This window comes from Crotalus tigris, unplaced genomic scaffold (genome assembly GCF_016545835.1).
Source record: "Crotalus tigris isolate CLP2741 ecotype Arizona unplaced genomic scaffold, ASM1654583v1 scf7180000017536.10889498, whole genome shotgun sequence".
Taxonomy (NCBI): Eukaryota; Metazoa; Chordata; class Lepidosauria; order Squamata; family Viperidae; genus Crotalus; species Crotalus tigris.
In genome coordinates this window covers 5,138,815-5,157,724 of record NW_024096460.1, presented here as the reverse complement: position 1 = coordinate 5,157,724, position 18,910 = coordinate 5,138,815, and the positions used below count along the sequence as shown (strand labels likewise).

General features: G+C 39.5%; 1 protein-coding gene across 1 annotated transcript in view; it reads left to right on the top strand.

Moving 5' to 3' along the window:
- Positions 1-18,910, top strand: part of CPXM2 (carboxypeptidase X, M14 family member 2) — a 110,494-nt gene that overhangs the window by 29,766 nt on the left and 61,818 nt on the right. The window lies entirely within an intron of this gene.

Below are 18,910 nucleotides of genomic sequence, written 5' to 3'. Positions count from 1 at the left end.
CAAATTAAACAAGGTATTATTAACTGGATGCATTTCCAGGAATCAACCTTTCCTTGCTGAAGTTTCTGATTGCACAATTTAAGTTAATCGGCCCTCGAGCAGCCTACTCTGACTTATCAGGACAGTACAGGAACAAGTCATGAGTCTGTTGTGTTTCTAGGGATACAGTTCTCAATTACAACCTGCTGTTCCTTGGTGACAGATAAGCACAAAGATGTTTCAGGCAATCAATATGTGTGTCTTGAGGCTAGGAAGAAGTGCTTCTTCTATCTCTTAGTTTTAAGTTGGGATAAAAAGCCTATTTTCCTCCGTGTGCTGATTCTGATGGAAAACCAAACATACTGTTTTGTATAGAATTTCTCAGCTTGTCTTATTATACCATACTGGGATTGTACAGGGATTGAGCAAAGATAGGAGTAAGGAATAGGATCCAGTCCCCTAGTTAAAAGCCCTATGCAATAAAGGTCAGATTATTGCTGATACCTTGGCAACAGCACTACCTATTTCTGTGTTGAAATGTTCAACTTGCAGAAAACATCCTTCCCCATTCTTGCAGCAGGTGGAAGATAGGATATGGCAGTGATGGCGAACCTTTTAGAGATTGAGTGCCCAAAAACTGGCCCGTCCCCCACTCCACCCCCTGCCTCACCCCTGCTCTGCCCCCACCCTCCTGCCTGAAGGGCCACTCATCGCTTCCAGGGCCCACTGCAGATTGCCCAGCGACGCCATGGTGGCCACGCCCTCTGCCCATGCCCCACAGCATCAACTGTGCACGATGGGGCGTGAGGGCAGAGTCTTGTCTACTCTGTCTGGCTGCCATGTCCTTGGCTGCACTGCTCTGTGTGGGCCATGCTCGGGGACGACTCTCCTCCAGGGGGGCTGCTGGTGAGGTCATGTGGGAGGCAAGGCTGGGGCAATGGCACATGTGCCCACAGAGAGGGCTCCAAGTGCCGCCTCTGGCACCCGTGCCATAGGTTCGCCACCACTGGGATATGGCATAATAATCAGTATAATTCCCCATCTGGAGAAGTAGGGGTAATTGGGGCAAGGTCAGCAAGGAAACAAAGACTATGGATCCATTATAAATGAACAGAAATCCAGGTAAAACATGGGGCATATGCATTGAGTGAAGGTGCACTCAGTTTTTATTTATATATTATTTTTTAATTAATTTTCTATGCCACCTATTGCCAAGGGTTTTCATCTTTGGCAGAGTCAAGGAACCTATGTAGCCATCCACAAAAAGAAAAGCATGTGAAAATTTAGGCTTCTGTCTTATCAGTATTCCAAGGTGGGATTCAGAATATTAAAGTGCATTAGCTACTATTAATACAGGGAAAAAGGGAGAAATTGACAGAGATTAAAGTTAAAACACAGATGAGTTCTTGGTTAAATCCAGATAACTGAGTGAAAGAACAGGGAGCTACTTCTTTATTTTTTTTTTTAAAAAAACCTGAAGTATAAGTTGACCTTTACTATGAACTGGCCTTTTCAGTAAATCAATAGGCAGTGTGCTTCCAGAAAATTGCATATATGTAAAAATTCTGAATATTAAGGGTGCTCTCAAACATAACAGCCACTGCACTAGAAGAGAAAAAATATCTGCCTTCCAAAAACAACAGTCACAGAATTTGATGATTTTAAAAAAGTTCTTTCACTGTGTACAGTGGCAGGTTTATGAAGGATAACAGTTCTGCCCAGTTCTTGTCACCTTTTGAAAATATTCAAAGTTTAATTATTTTCTGGATAAGTGTGCAGTAAACCATGCAGATGCTGACATTTTTTTCAAAAGTTTGGGATTATTTTATGGTTGATTTGTATATAATATTTAGAAAATATAATATCAAAACCTGCAGCATAGTAAAACAAGTGGTGATTGGACAGCCCAGTTGTTCCTCTAGTGTCCGGGGAGGTTAGACTTCATAGATACTTTCTGAGGTAACTTTGTACCCTTGTTTAAAAAGCCAAAGGAACATATGCCAAACATTGATCCTCTTCTCACCTTGTGAGAGAGGAGAAAATGGAGAAAGGAGAAGGAGGAATCTTTCCTCCCCTTCTGTTTTTTTAAAGAGTTCAGAGCAGCAGGAGAGACACTGCAGCCAATAAAATGATTCTTGGTTGTACTGTCATAATGGTTTTGAAACATTATTATACCTTGTCTCCAGTTCACTCTAGTTTGTCTCCTTGCAATATAAAAGAATGCTGCCTTTGTTTTGATATAGCACAGTTTTTATGTCCATGTTTTAATTGAAAAAAATAGTTCACTTTTTCTTTCATGATTTTGTTTAATTACATTTAGATCATTATACTGTAACCAGCAGGAAATAAAAATAAGCTTATTTCTCTCTCTCCCTCTCTCTCTCTCTCTCTCTCTCTCTCTCTCTCTGTGTGTGTGTGTGTGTGTGTGTGTCCGGCTAGGATTGGGGAGAATCAAGTTCTAGGCCTCCTTTAGATGAGGTAGCTGGCTGGGTGACTTGGACTCTCTCTCATCTCTAGACTTGGAAGTTTAAAAACATTTATCTACTAACCCAAACTAACCAACCAGGTAGATTACGGTTCACAACCTTGAATGAATCATTTTAGTTGATTGCTGCAGGGTTTTATTGCTCACAGGAGAAACTCTGCATGTTAGCTATTATTTTACTGAAGGAAAATTAAATTATCTTTAGAACTGACTTTCAGAACTCTGATTCACCTGTTGTACATCTAACCAAGTTAGAGGCTGATTTAGTAATGTGAGAAGTTTGTTGAATTCAGATTTTCAGATTAACTTATTAAATGTGTTCTTTCTGGATCATTATGGAATGTGAAATTGGAAGTTTAGTATTTAAAATAATCAGAATTTTGCAGTTAAGTTATTTTTGGATTGTATTTATTGGTAATACAGGAAATGTATTAACAAGGGTACAGAACAGATATATATATATATGTAGATCTTTGGTTGTTCGGGTTTTCTCCCGCATAAAATTGGAAGTGTCTTGGCGACGTTTCGACGAAGTCCCATTCGTCATCTTCAGGCTGGTGTTTTCAGCTTCGTGCTTCGAGCAGCAATTGCTGCTGAAGATGACGAATGGGACTTTGTCAAAACGTCGCCAAGACACTTCCAATTTTACGTGGGAGAAAACCCGAACAACCAAAGACATATATATATATATATATATATATATATATATAATATATATAATATATACATATACATATTATAACATATATACATATATATATATATATATATATATATATATATATATATATATATAATTTAAATTATTTAAATCACTTAAGATTTGCAGATGATGTTGTCTCTTCTCACAAGAACCAGAAGAGCTACAAAGACATATCCAAGAGCTGCACAAAGCAGGAGAACCATTTGGTTTAAAAATAAACCTGAAAAAGAGCCAGGTTATGTTTAATAATTTCACTAAAGAGAGAAAGGTTTTTATGTCTGGAGAAAGAACTAGACATAGTAACCACTACATATACCTTGGCCAACGGATCTCAGTGGAAGGTGATACAATAAAGGAAATTGAACAGTATGTTAAATGTGGTTGGTAGGCATTCAGCAAGCTAAGCATAATTTTCAAGAAAAACGTCTCCATATGCCTGAAGAGAAAAGTTTTTGATCAGGGTGTGCTACCTGCTCTAACGTATACCAGTGAAACATGGACACTAATCTCACAATTGACACAAAAGCTACGAATGGAGCAAAGAGTCATGGAAAGATACATGTTCGGCATTACAAGACAAGATAGAGAGACCTGCACATGGATTAGAGAACAAAAGAAAGTATAAGATGTCATCAAGAAAGTAAAAGAATGGAAATGGAAATGGGCTGATCACCTAGCAAGAAGAACTGATGGCAGGTGGATCAAGGCAATCATAGAATGATCCCACTTGACAAAAAGGATCCATGAAAGAGACCCAAAACAAGATAGATTGACGACATGAGCAAGTCTTGTGGGCCTAACTGGCAAAAGAAAGCTCAGGATTGTATTGGTTGCAAACTTGCGAAAGAGGCCTTTATCCTGCAGTGGATAGACAATGTCTAAAATGATTATGATAATGATGATGATGATGATAGAGAGAGAGAGAGAGAGAAAAAGAGAGAGAGAAAGAGAAAGAGAGAGAGAGATGGCACATAAGTATGTACTAAAATGAGTCAAATTGTTTTGTAACATTGATAATTGATGTAGAAACTAACTAAGCATTGGAAAAATTGACAATGTTGGGACCAATGGAAACCATTGTTTATGAGTAAAAGAATAGCTTCCCTGTTATAAACCATCCACTGGTTTTCTCATATTTTGTTGAAGGAAATTTCTTTTCTCTATAACTGGTGATTAAAAGTTCACAAATCCTATGATTAACTATCTGTTTCTCTTTGGAATAACTGCAGTGTTCATTAGTTACTAAGATAATAAAACATGGATTTAGATAGAATCTATTAAAAGCTCTTTTATTGCATCCTGCAAACTTGGTTATAAGCAGTGGACTAGTCTAGCACCAAGAAAATTGAAAATGCAATCTTATGTATGTGTCCCAGAAATCTCACTAGATCTTCCTCTCAGCTACAAGTGGGTGTGAAAAAAATTTTGCACCATAATCATCACCATAAAATAATATTTGAAAATATACACAGATCCACTGTAGCTGCGGTTTATTTCATAATCCTATTTTTCTTATGTAATTAAGGTTTTGAATTAATATAGCCAGAAAAACTGAAAAGAACCAAAATAACTCGAGATATTTCAAGCTTGACATTTTAAAAGCTGAACAAAAAAAGGATTTCTCTGTTCATCCAGTATGTTAATAAAATTGAGTGTCTGAACTGTCTGTTTGAATATTCATTTTCCTACTTGATGCTTTAAGAAAAAATGTTTAAAGACTTACTTATCTACATGCTGGCTTATTATCAGACTAGTAGTTGTGGATACTCTAGTAATGCCTGACTTAATCCTGCCCAGAATGGCAATTAAAATTTGATTTGCCAATAGCCCAAGCAGTTACCTCCCTATTTTGTGAGATTAGTTATTTGTTTCAGGTTGCTAACAAGCTGCCACAGGATAAGGAAATGAACAAAAATTAATAAAAATAGTTTCCTAGTTCATATATTTATTATTTGTAGCATGCAATTCTGAAAGGAGTTGCTGCCCTTCCTCAACTGTAGAGCTTAGATCTAAATAGAGAAAAGTGAAATTGGGGATAAGGAGACTGTGAAAGACACCTAAAGAGAAAGAGGCCCACTGATGGCTGAACGAAAAGAACTAATTTTTGATATAACACCTTGTTCTTTTTTTCTTAATGACATAATGTTCAGACTGGGCAGAAATCAGATGAACTGGATGAATGTCCATGGATTTATTTGACTCAGTAGGCCAGATTTTGATAACAGATATGTACCAATAACAGCTCCATAAATGCATACATCATCAAGGATAATGTTTAGCCTTTCTGGTCTACTCTAAAGCTCTAGGCATTTTATGCATTATCATTGTTGTATTAGAAGTTTATTCCTCTTGAAGCTCTTCTCAATTTGATTCTTTAAAACTGGATTACAAATGAAGCTACTCCAATATGGGAAGTCTTTCACCAGATGGTGGCCGTTGACTAAAAATCTTCATTGCCTTAAAGAGAAACTTGCAATATGTGTTACATTTGCATTTCTTTTTATTTATCTAGTTTAAACAGTATTTAAGCTGCAGTAGCATATGCATGCCTTCAAGACATTTCTTTATTGTGGGGTTTTTAAATATTTTTTTATTGCTTTAAAAATAATAACAGAGAAAGAAAAGAAGTGAAAGGAATAAAACACAAGAATACATATATTTTCAAAGTAATATGTAATATGTAAGCATATGTAAATGGGCGGGGAGGGGGAGCAGATGGGAGGCAGTGGCTCTGGTGACAGCGGCCACTGCTGCATCATTGGGGGTCCCCGCCGCCCCTGTCCCGGCTGCTGCCCCTGCAGGGACTCCGCGCTGCCCGGCCTCGCCCTCTGCCCATCTGATGGAGCCGCGATGGGGGCTGGTGCTGCATGACCCGCCAGCCCCTCCACCAGCCCGGCTGCTCCCCCCAGGCACCCCGTCCGAGCCGCCTTGGGGGCAGCAGGAGGAAGGAGAGGAGAAGGGCGAGAAAACCACCACTGCCGCCCCAGCTGGGACTCCGAGCTGCCCAGCCTTGCCCTCCGCCCATCCAATGGAGCCACGGTGGGGGCTGGTGCTGCATGGCCCCTGCCAGCCCCTTTGCCAGCCCGGCTGCTCCCCCCAGGCACTCCTTTTGCCCCGGCGCCTGCCCGAGCCACCTTGGGGGCAGTAGGAGAAAGAAGGGTAGCAGGAAGAGGATGGCAAGGAAGCTGCCGCCAGCACTGGGCCCCAGGAGGAGGCTCTCCTCTCCTACCTTTGCTGAATCTCCTTCTTCCTTCCCAGCAGCCTGGACTCCAGCACGCCTTCCTGGCCAGTGGGTCCAATGGTCGGGCTGGCTGGGGATCACAGGGGCTGGTCTCCCTTGGGCCGCAGCTTGTGGGAGGGCTGGCCCACTCAGCAGAGCCTCCAGTGGGCTGCTCCCAGCAGGGATCCCGGGGCTTCCTCGGATGGCTCCAAGGGCACGAGGCCCTGGCCACGCTTCTCCCAGAAGGTGGGGCACCTGGGTGCAGGACCAATCAGGAGCCCTACAGGAGGTAAGTCCGCCTGAGAGAGAGAAGGGAAGCGAAAGTGCCTCTCTCTCTCTCTGCAAATGGTGGAGGAGGCCAGGCAGAGACGGATGCAGAGCGTTGTCTCGGTTCCTAAGACCATCGTAAATATGTGTTTTCCTATGGTCTTAGGCGACCCCTGTGAAAGGGTCGTTCGACCCCCAAAAGGGTTGTGACCCACAGGTTGAGATCATTGTTCTATCCTGTTCTGCACTTTGAATATAGCATCTGGGCATCTCATTTCAACAGTCCAGAGGAGAAAGTCAAGATGTTCAAAGACACAAAGGAAAAACAGGCAAGGAATAGTTGGTTGCACTGGAAATTTTTTAGTCTAGAAGGAGTACACTGCAGAGAGAGACATAAAAACTATCTTCATATCTCACAACTATCATGTAAAAGATGGCTGTGTTCCAGAAGACAAACAAGAAACAATGGATTTAAATTATATAAAAGCAGATTTTGAATTGACATCAGAAAAGAATGTAATTAAGAAGGATTCAATAGTAGAACTGATTCTTAGAAAGGTAGCAAACTTTCCTTTGCTGATGCTTAAAAAAAGTTTTTTTGACCATCAAGTTGACTTTCCTGTACTAGGAGATTGGACTAGCTACTCTCCAAGGAGCCTTCCAGACCTTTACATTCTCTGATTATTATTTATTATTTTCTTAGCATGAAAATAATATTGCTGGCAGACTATGAAAAATATAACAATTTCAAAAGTACCAGTTCCTAGGTTATCTTGCTGTATAATATCTGAAGCTTAACTAAATCTCTTGAGTCTTAGTTTAGAAAATAAATCTCATGAGAAAAGATTTACTGGAAATTCTTGCTTTGAGGTATCTTAGAATAACAGATGCCCAGCATCAATAAACAAACAAACAAATAAATAAAAGGATTGATTTCCACATCCAGCTGGAACCCAGAAACCAAAGTTATGTGAACTCATTTGAAAGTCAATGAATAAATCAAATTTCTCTAAATATAGTAAACAATATTACTAGTTATCTCATTGATATTGTTGTTGCTTATAATTGCATAAACAGAAAAAGTACTCCACAAATACCTCCAACAGATCAAAGTATTAATTTCTTATGCTACAGCATTCTGTACTCAAAGTACATAAAAATATAAGTAGACCTTGCTTAATAACCTTAATTGGGACTGACCACTCTGCTGCTAAGCTAAGTGGTTATTAAGTGGGAAATTATGAGACCATAATTGTGCTTTCTGAATAAAAAGAGATGAGACTCTCCTCAATTTCATATCTTGGGATTTTGTTTACCTCCTACCCACTCCCCCTCCCTTTGAAATGTTCAAGTGCCTGCTTATTGTCTTGTCATATTGCAAACAATGTGATCATAGCACAGCTTAAAGCTGAGTGCCCTGGGCACACTAGCTAAACAACTTATTCTTCTGAAATCCTTTTTTCCCCTTTTCACTCTGTGATGAGAATCAAGATGGAGGGGAAAAAAAGCAAGAGATTTCTATGTCTCCTTTGCCTGACCCTCCCTGCAGAAGAGAGATCAGAGAGCGATTTCAAGAGAGTAAGCTGTTTGCTCTCTAGACCAGGGTGTCAAACTCCCAATGTCATGTGACATGTCGCGACATATCGCAATTTTTTTTCCATTGCTGGCAATGGGGTGGGTGCGGTTTCAGCATGATGCATTCGGCCCGCGGGCCAGCAGTTTGACACCCCTGTTCTAGACATTGAGAGCAATGCAATTACAAGTGCAGTGGGAGTCAGGCAAAGGAGAGATTGCCTATAGAAAGCTCTTGCTTTCTTTCTCTCCCCAACCTTCATAGAATGGAGAAATTAGAGATGGGATTTCACGAAAATACTGTAAGCTGTTTACACAGTGCCCCCGCAGCTCCCAGCCCCAAGCTACAGGCATGATCACATTGTTTTTGATGTGTAGAAGAGCAAAACAGCAACCTTTTTCTCTCTTATTTCTCTGTTCTACAAGCATGTGTGGTGAAAACATAAGTCAGGCACAGGTCAACGTGTACAGTAATGATGACACATGACTGAGAAATGTTGTGAAGGTCATAAATAGTCATAAGTGAACCATAAAATTAATTTTTCAGTTCCACTGTAACTTTGAATTATTGCTAAATAAATGTTCCATCAAGAATAATACAAAAGCTATCAGTTTGTCAAAATAACAACAACAACAACAACAATAATAATAACAACAACAATAACAATAATAATAATAATAATATACTACAAGGAGGAGAAATTGAAAAGTGGCTAACAACTGGGAAAACCTACCGTATATGCCGGAGTATAAGGCGACTTCCGCAAGCGTTAAAATCGGCGCCAAAGATGGGGGTCGTCTTATACGCCGAGTCATCTTATACGCCGGAAATACTGGTAGTTTCTGGCATATAAGACGACGTTCTAGGAATGCAACTCGGCGCCAAAGACAGGGGTCATCTTATATGCCGGGTCGCCTTGTACGCCGGCATATATGGTACCTAATAATGAAAAATCCAGCAAAAGGGGCAACACCAGGCAACTATAGGCCAATTACCTGCTTACCAACAACTTTCAAATTACTAACTGGTGTGGTAGCTGATGCAGTACAACAGCATCTAGTTGAAAACAATCTCTTTCCACCTGAGCAGAAAGGAAAGATCAATGGCACAATGGAAGACACAGTTGCAGATCAATGGTGAGACACTGGGAGAGGTTAATATCAAGAGAGGAATATTTCAAGGAGATTTATTGTCACCATTACTATTTGTTATTGTACTGTTTCCTCTGTCAACAATACTGAATAACTCAGGACATGGCTATCAAATATCAAAAACATCTACCAGACTATCCTATCTCCTTTACATGGATGATCTGAAGCTGTATGGAAAAACATCATCTGAAATAGAATTGCTGCTCAACACTGTCCGTATATATAGCCAAGATATTGTTATGTAGTTTGGCTTGGACAAATGTGCCACACTTACTATCAAACAAGGAAAAGTAGTGAAAACTGAAGGAATCAAGATGCCCCACGAAAATAACATTAAGAGTCTGGATGAGGAAGATTACTACAAATACTTGGGTATCCTTCAAGCTGACAACATCAAGCACACTGAAGTCAAGAAAAAGATTAGAGGTGAATACATCAAGAGAGTGAAGAAGATCTTAAAGTCCAAACTCAATGGAGGAAATACCATAAAAGCAATCAACACCTGGGCAATTCCAGTCATTAGGTACACAGCTGGAATAGTGGACTGGACTCAAGCAGAACTAAAAGCAATGGATAGGCAGACCAGAAAAATAATGACAATGAATCATGCCCTTCATCCATGCAGTGACATTGACAGACTTTATCTACCAAGGCAAATAGGAGGACGTGGAATGCTACAAGTACATCAGATGGTTGAAGAAGAAAAAATGGCTTTGGAAGAATATCTGAAGAACAATGATGAAGATGCATTGAAATTAGTATACCAGGAAGGCTTACTGACTACTGGAGAGACCAAAGTGGCCTACAAGAAAGACCAAATGAAGAACAGAATAGAGGCATGGGAAGACAAAGCACTACATGGCCAATGCATTAAAAAAAATAGCTGGGAAAGCAGATATTAACAAGACCTGGCAATGGCTAAGAGCAGGAAAATTGAAGAAAGAGACTGAGGGACTAATTCTGGCTGCACAAGACCAAGCCTTAAGGACAAATGCATATAAAGTCAAAATTGAGAAGACAGCAACAGACAGTAAGTCCCGCTATGCAAAGAAGCTGAAGAAATAGTGGACCACCTGGTAAGCTGTTGCAAGAAGATTGCACAGACTGACTACAAGCAGCGGCATGACAAAGTAGCAACAATGGTGCATTGGAAGATCTGCAAAAAGTATCATTTGCCTGTAAGCAAAAACTGGTGAGATCATAAAATAGAGAAAGTCATAGAAAATGATAAAATTAAACTGCTCTGGGACTTCAGAATTCAAACAGACAAGCACCTGAAACATAACACCCGAGACTTAACAATTGTCGATAAGAAAGACAAAAAAGTCTGGATAGTGGACGTGGCAGTGCCTGGAGACAGCAGAATAGAAAAGAAAGAACTGGAGAAGATAACAAAATACAAAGACCTACAAATAGAAATAGAAAGACTGTGGCAAAAACAAACAAGGGTAGTACCAATAGTCATAGGTGCCTTGGGTGCAATCCCAAAACAACTGGAGCACTACTTGAACACCATTGGCATTGACAAATTTGCCATTAGTCAATTGCAAAAGGCGGCCTTAGTAGGAACTGCTTCCATCCTGCGACGATATCTGTAATACCATCAAACATCCACATCTGCCTATCCCAGGTCCTGGGTAATGGCTCGATAGGTAGACAAAATTCCAAATCCAGTCTGAACATCTGGCTGACTGTGCGATGATCAATAATAATAATAATAATAATAATAATACCCCCAGTGAGGCACTACCTTGACGTGGTTGTGGGGCTTGTGTACTCTGAGGAAGATGAGAGCTATGCCAGAGGTTCAACCATACTGGACAGGTCTCATCAGAGGAGTCAGACAAAGAGTGTCTCTCCCATAAAAAATATGGTGAGACGTAAATTCAGAATGCCATACCGGCTCGGACGTCGCCCGGGTTAACAAGGTCCGCACTAGATATTGGAGTTCCTGGATATCTGGTGAAAAATGGGTTACAGGACTCAGGACTGTTGGCTGAGCAACCAGGGCCAGCAGCTGCAGAACTACTGGAAGAAAAGATGTTTACCCGTCGCAGATACACAGTGATGGAAAACAAAGAAATAATGATCTGTTACTACAGATCAAGTCCAACAAGAAGAGGATATCTAAAACGAATGCACCAGTTCTGGAAAGAACAACATCCAGAATCAGAAATAACAGAACAGAGACTAGCAGATCAACGCCGATTTATAACACGAAATAAAGTATTCACAGAAACAGAATTGGACGAACTGCAAAGGTTTACCCAGGGCAAAGAAATCAAAGCCTTACCAGAAGTAATTCAGAATGTAGAGGCAAACCAGGGGGAGTTGGCAGTGAAGGAATCCAGCAGAGATATACAACTGTTCTCATTTGGAAACCAGGCACCTCTTCCTCAGGAAGAACAAAACCCTCTAACTAAAGAAATAAAAGAATTGAAACAAAGAATAACTGAGCATCTAGAACAGCACAAAAACAACAGAATAAGGCTACCTGCATTGAAGCTTGTTCCAAAGAAACAGCTAGTACAAGCATTAAAAGATGCAAATACTGCAATATCAAGTATAAGCACCAATTCACTGCAAGAAACAAACCAACTAATGTACAGCACAGCTGCAGTTATAACAGAATACCTGGGATGCAAAATCAACAAAAAAGAAAAACAAACAAACAGTGCACCAGAAAAATGGAAGGTTAGACTAGAAAATAAGATCAGCAAGTTAAGATCACATGCAAGCAAGCTAGAACAGATGAAAGAAAAGAAGCTGAAGAACAAGAAGACCAAAGAATACCTAATCAAGAAATACCACTTAGAAACAAGGAAGATCAAGGAAGCACTGGAAATAATAAAGCAACAAATAACAGCTATAGCCAGGAAAATCAGTAGATATGAAGCTCGAATTGCAAACTATAGGCAGAACCTCCAATTTCAATCCAATCAGAAACGTTTCTACCAATCCATCAATGGAGAAACTGCAAGGAATCAGTCAGTACCTGACAAGGAAGAAACAGTGCAGTTCTGGAAGCAGATATGGGATAACCCAAAGAAATACAACAAGGATGCGGCTTGGTTAAAAGAGGTGGATGCAAATAAAACAGAAGTTGAAATGAAAGAACTAGTAATAACAACAAAAATGGTAGAAAAAAGAGCAAAGAAAATCAAAAATTGGTCAGCACCAGGTGAAGATGAACTGCATGGATTTTGGTTGAAACATCTAACTGTTATACACCAACTCATTGCCAAACAGTTCAACAATATATTACAAGGAGGAGAAATTGAAAAGTGGCTAACAACTGGGAAAACCTACCTAATAATGAAAAGTCCAGCAAAAGGGGCAACACCAGGTAACTACAGGCCAATTACCTGCTTACCAACAACTTTCAAATTACTAACTGGTGTAGTAGCTGATACAGTGCAACAGCATCTAGTTGAAAACAATCTCTTTCCACCTGAGCAGAAAGGAAACCGCCCCAATAGCAGAGGAACAAAAGATCAACTCCTAATAGACAAAATGATCTTGGAAAACTGCAAGAGAAGGAAGACCAACCTGAATGTGGCATGGATTGACTACAAAAAGGCATTTGACTCTCTGCCACATGATTGGATAATAAAGTGCCTAGAAATAACAGGAGTCAGTAGAAACATCAGAAAATTTGTGCAAAGATCGATGGCACAATGGAAGACACAGTTGCAGATCAATGGTGAGAGGCTGGGAGAGGTTAATATCAAGAGAGGAATATTTCAAGGAGATTCATTATCACCATTACTATTTGTTATTGCACTGTTTCCTCTGTCAACAATACTGAATAACTCAGGACATGGCTATCAAACATCAAAAACATCTGCCAGACTATCCCACCTCCTTTATATGGATGATCTGAAGCTGTATGGAAAAACATCATCTGAAATAGAATCGCTGCTCAACACTGTCCGTATATATAGCCAAGATATTGTAATGGAGTTTGGCTTGGACAAATGTGCCACACTTACTATCAAACAAGGAAAAAGTAGTGAAAACTGAAGGAATCAAGATGCCCCACGAAAATAACATTAAGAGTCTGGATGAGGAAGAGTACTACAAATACTTGGGTATCCTTCAAGCTGACAACATCAAGCACACTGAAGTCAAGAAAAAGATTAGAGGTGAATACATCAAGAGAGTGAAGAAGATCTTAAATCCAAACTCAATGGAGGAAATACCATAAAGGCAATCAACACCTGGGCAATCCCAGTCATTAGGTACACAGCTGGAATAGTGGACTGGACTCAAGCAGAACTAAAAGCAATGGATAGGCAGACCAGAAAAATAATGACAATGAATCATGCCCTTCATCCACGCAGTGACATTGATAGACTTTATCTACCAAGGCAAATAGGTGGGCGTGGAATGCTACAAGTACATCAGATGGTTGAAGAAGAAAAAATGTCTTTGGAAGAATATCTGAAGAACAATGATGAAGATGCACTGAAATTAGTATATCAGGAAGGCTTACTAACTACTGGAGAGACCAAAGTGGCCTACAAGAAAGACCAAATGAAGAACAGAATAGAGGCATGGGAAGACAAAGCACTACATGGCCAATACATGAAAAAAAAATAGCTGGGAAAGGAGATAATAATAAAACCTTGCAATGGCTAAGAGCAGGAAAATTGAAGAAAGAGACCGAGGGACTAATTCTGACTGCACAAGACCAAGCCTTAAGGACAAATGCATACAAAGTCAAAATTGAGAAGACAGCAACAGACAGTAAGTGCCGCCTATGCAAAGAAGCTGAAGAAACAGTGGACCACTTGGTAAGCTGTTGCAAGAAGATTGCACAAACTGATTACAAGCAGCGGCATGACAAAGTAGCAACAATGGTGCATTGGAAGATCTGCAAAAAATATCATTTGCCTGTAAGCAAAAACTGGTGGGATCATAAAATAGAGAAAGTCATAGAAAATGATAAAATTAAACTGCTCTGGGACTTCAGAATTCAAACAGACAAGCACCTGCAACATAACACCCCAGACTTAACAATTGTCGATAAGAAAGACAAAAAAGTCTGGATAGTGGACGTGGCAGTGCTTGGAGATAGCAGAATAGAAGAGAAAGAACTGGAGAAGATAACAAAATACAAAGACCTACAAATAGAAATAGAAAGACTGTGGCAAAAGCAAGCAAGGGTAGTACCAATAGTCATAGGCTCCTTGGGTACAATCCCAAAACAACTGGAGCATCACTTGAACACCATTGGCATTGACAAATTCGCTATTAGTCAATTGCAAAAGGCGGCCTTATTAGGAACTGCTTCCATCCTGCGACGATATCTGTAATACCATCAAACATCCAGATCTGCCTATCCCAGGTCCTGGGTAAGGACTCGCTAGGTAGACAAAATGCCAAATCCAGTCTGAACATCTGGCTGACTGTGCGATGATCAATAATAATAATAATATATTGCAATGGAGTTTGGTTTGGACAAATTACTGTCAAGCAAGGAAAAATAGTGAAAACTGAAGGAATCAAGATGCCCCACGAAAATAACATTAACAGTCTGGATGAGGAAGATTACTACAAATACTTGGGTATCCTTCAAGCTGTCAACATCAAGCACACTGAAATCAAGAAAAAGATTAGAGGTGAATACATCAAGAGAGTGAAGAAGATCTTAAAGTCCAAATTCAGTGACAGCAACAGATAGTAAGTGCTGCCTATGCAAATTCAGTGAAGGAAATACTGTGAAGGCAATCAACACCTGGGCAATTCCAGTCATTAGATACACAGCTGGAATAGTGGAGTGGACTCAAGCAGAATTAAAAGCAATGGATAGGAAGACCAGAAAAATAATGACAATGAATCATGCCCTTCATCCACGCAGTGACATTGACAGACTCTATCTACCAAGGCAAATAGGTGGACGTGGAATGCTGCAAGTACATCAGATGGCTGAAGAAGAAAAAATGGCTTTGGAAGATTATCTGAAAGACAATGATGAAGATGCACTGAAATTAGTATACCAGGAAGGCTTACTGACTACTGGAGAGACCAAACTGGCCTACAAGAAAGACCAAATGAAGAACAGAATAGTGGCATGAGAAGACGAAGCACTACATGGCCAGTAGATTAAAAAAATAGCTGGGAAAGCAGATAATAGTAAGACCTGGCAATGGCTAAGAGCAGGAAAGTTGAATAGCCTAATTCTGGCTACACAAGACCAAGCTTTAAGGACAAATGCATACAAAGTCAAAATTGAGAAGACAGCAACAGATAGTAAGTGCCGCCTATGCAACGAAGCTGAAGAAACAGTGGACCACCTGATAAGCTGCTACAAGAAGATCGCACAGACTGACTACAAACAGCGGCATGACAAAGTAGCCACCATGGTGCATTGGAAGATCTGCAAGAAATATCATTTGCCTGTAAAGCAAGAACTTGTGGGATCATAAAATAGAGAAAGGCATAGAAAATAATAAAGTTAAACTGCTCTGGGACTTCAGAATTCAAACAGACAAGCAACTGCAAGATAACACCCTGGACTTAACAGTTGTCGATAAGAAAGATAAAAAAGTCTGGATAGTGGACGTGGCAGTGCCTGGAGACAGCAGAATAAAAGAGAAAGAACTGGAGAAGATAACAAAATACAAAGACCTACAAATAGAAATAGAAAGACTGTGGCCAAGGCAAGCAAGGGTAGTACCAATAGTAATAGGCCCCTTGGGTGCAATCCCAAAACAACTGGAGCACCACTTGAACACCATTGGCATTGACAAATTCACCCTTAGTCAATTGCAAAAGGCAGCTTTACTAGGAACTGCTTCCATCCTGTGACAATATCTGTAATACCATCAAACATCCATATTTGCCTATCCCAGGTCCTTGGTAAGGACTCGATAGGTAGTCAAAAATGCCAAATCCAGTCTAAACATCTGTCTGACTGTGCGATGATCATCATCATCAACAGCAAGAAGAAGAAGAAGAAGAAGAAGAAGAAGAAGAAGAAGAAGAAGAAGAAGAAGAAGAAGAAGAAGAAGAAGAAGAAGAAGAAGAAGAAGAAGAAGAAGAAGAAGAAGAAGAAGTTGGAAGAGACCTTGGAGGTCTTCTAATCCAAGCTCTTGCTCAGGCAGGAAACCCTATACCATTTCGTACAAATGGTTGTCCAATCTCTTCTTTAAAACTTCCAGTGTTGGAGCATTCACAACTTCTGGAGGCAGGTTGTTCCACTGATTAATTGTTCTAACTGTCAGGAAATTTCTCCTTAGTTCTAGGTTGCTTCTCTCTTTGATTAGTTTCCATATATTGTTTCTTGTCCTACCTTCAGGTGCTTTGGAGAATAGCTTGACTCCCTCTTCTTTGTGGCAACCCCTGAGATATTGGAGCACTGCTATCATGTCACCCCTAGTCTTCTCTTCATTAAATTAGACATATCCAATTCCAGCAGCTGTTCCTTATATGCTTTAGCCTCCAGTCCCCTAATCATCTTTGTTGCTCTTCTTTGTACTCTTTTTAGAGTCTCAACATCCTTTTACATTGTGGTGATCAAAACTGGATGCAGTATTCCAAGTGTGGTCTTACCAAGGCATTGTAAAGTGGTATCAACACTTCAAGTGATCTTGATTCTATCCCTGTTAATGCAGCCTAGCACTGTGTTCGCTTTTTTGGCAACTGCAGCACACTGCTGGCTCATATTTAATTGATTGTCTACTAGGACTCCTAGATCCCTCTCAGAGTTACTACTATTGAGCAAAGTACCACCTATACTATACCTGTGCATTTGGTTTTTCTTGCCTAAATGTAGAACCTTACTTTTTTCACCATTTGAATTTCATTTTGTTAGATAGCACCCAATGTTCAAGTCTGTCAAGATCATTCTGTATCTTAAGCCTATCTTCAGGAGTGTTGGCTATTCCTGCCAGCTTGGTGTTGTCTGCAAATTTGATGAGTTCCCCACAATGAGGACTTCGTGTAGAAGAGCTATGCTTTTGTTAATAGAATCAGCCACTCATAGCTGGTCAAAGTCAAGTAGGCATGAACTTCACAGATTTGGCATCTTTAACATTTGTCTGGGGGTAATTATCAAAATTCTAAGAATAATCTCCCATCCTTATTTGTACAATAGGATTTCATTAAAGCAAAGACTCTCAGTAACTTCCCTTCTACCTTGTAATTAGATCTGTTTCTTCTTTCATTCTTTTTCCAGCCTTGCTATAATCTCTCATAAATAAGTAGCTGAAGATATATGGAATTTCAGAGAAAGAACTTTCCAATCCTGGCATTTGAAATTAACATCCAAATGGCAGCTGGGAAAAGTCTGTATATATAGGACAGATCTATAAATATATTTTTAAAAGAAAGCTTGGCTGATTATTATTTGTGATACATTAGACATTTCCTGAGCATCTTACTATATAAGAGGCTTAAAACTATTTTCAATGCTTCTGTGAGTATATAGAAGGCTTGTTTTAATTCATTTTAATCAATAGAAATTGTTTTTCCCAATTCATCATCTAACATAGAAAGAGAACATTTCTATTAAGATTCTTCTCATCAGCTTATTCCACAGTTTCCCTCATAAGTACCGAATGTGTGTTTGATAATTACATTTATACAGCTAAAAATATAATAGTCCAAAATATAAGCCTATTTGTAGGAGATTTTATTTAACTAAGCTGTCTTTGCAATTTTCTTTGTCTGCTTTCTTGTCTTGCAAAAACAAGATGGCTGTCAAATATGCACCAAGCAATACATCAGCTTCTTAGGTTATAAACTCCATCTACCTCTGCCATACAACAGAAAAGTCTGTGAATGTTTTGGGTAGCTGTGATTTGAGTTAATTATGAAAACATAATGTGAGTTCTAGCACTGAATTTAACAACTAAAGCTGTCATTATGTAAACCAATGGTGAATTATCCAACTTGTGACATCTGCCTGACTGATTGGAAGCTCAATTCACGTCTATGCTGGGAAATTTTCAAGTTTGTTTTCTGCAAAAATAAGTAGTGTACTTTAAAAAAGATTTTAGTTTAACCCTCTTGTGATATTTCCATGGGTATTTGTACAAGGGAAGGCAGAATTTGGAACTTAATTTGGATGTTGTGTGAAATATATTATCCATCTGTTTCAACACAGATCATAACTATCATTTTCTTGTTTGTAGGACTGAAATTTTGGTTAAAGATACAGTTTTTTCCTAATGAACCTTTATTGCCACTAAGGCAGAAATTTTGTGTTATTTCAGCAACCATCTCTTAAATTCTCCAGAGGTCAACATTGCTTATAAGAAAATTTAACTTTACTGCACTCATCGTTATAAAATAAGGGGAATTGAATACAGTCAATAGTCAAAATCAATATACAATAGTTGGCTTATTATATCAATCAGTGACTGAATAAATCTTCCATATATGAGTGTTTGTGCCGTCAAGGTGGCTGACTGTAGCTCCTCATTTCCTCTACAATTCTAAGCAATTAGGAATAAAACAAACTACTTCCATTACATCAAATATGTTGTTCTATCTCATCCAACCTCCAGAAAGGCTGTCTGTGGAA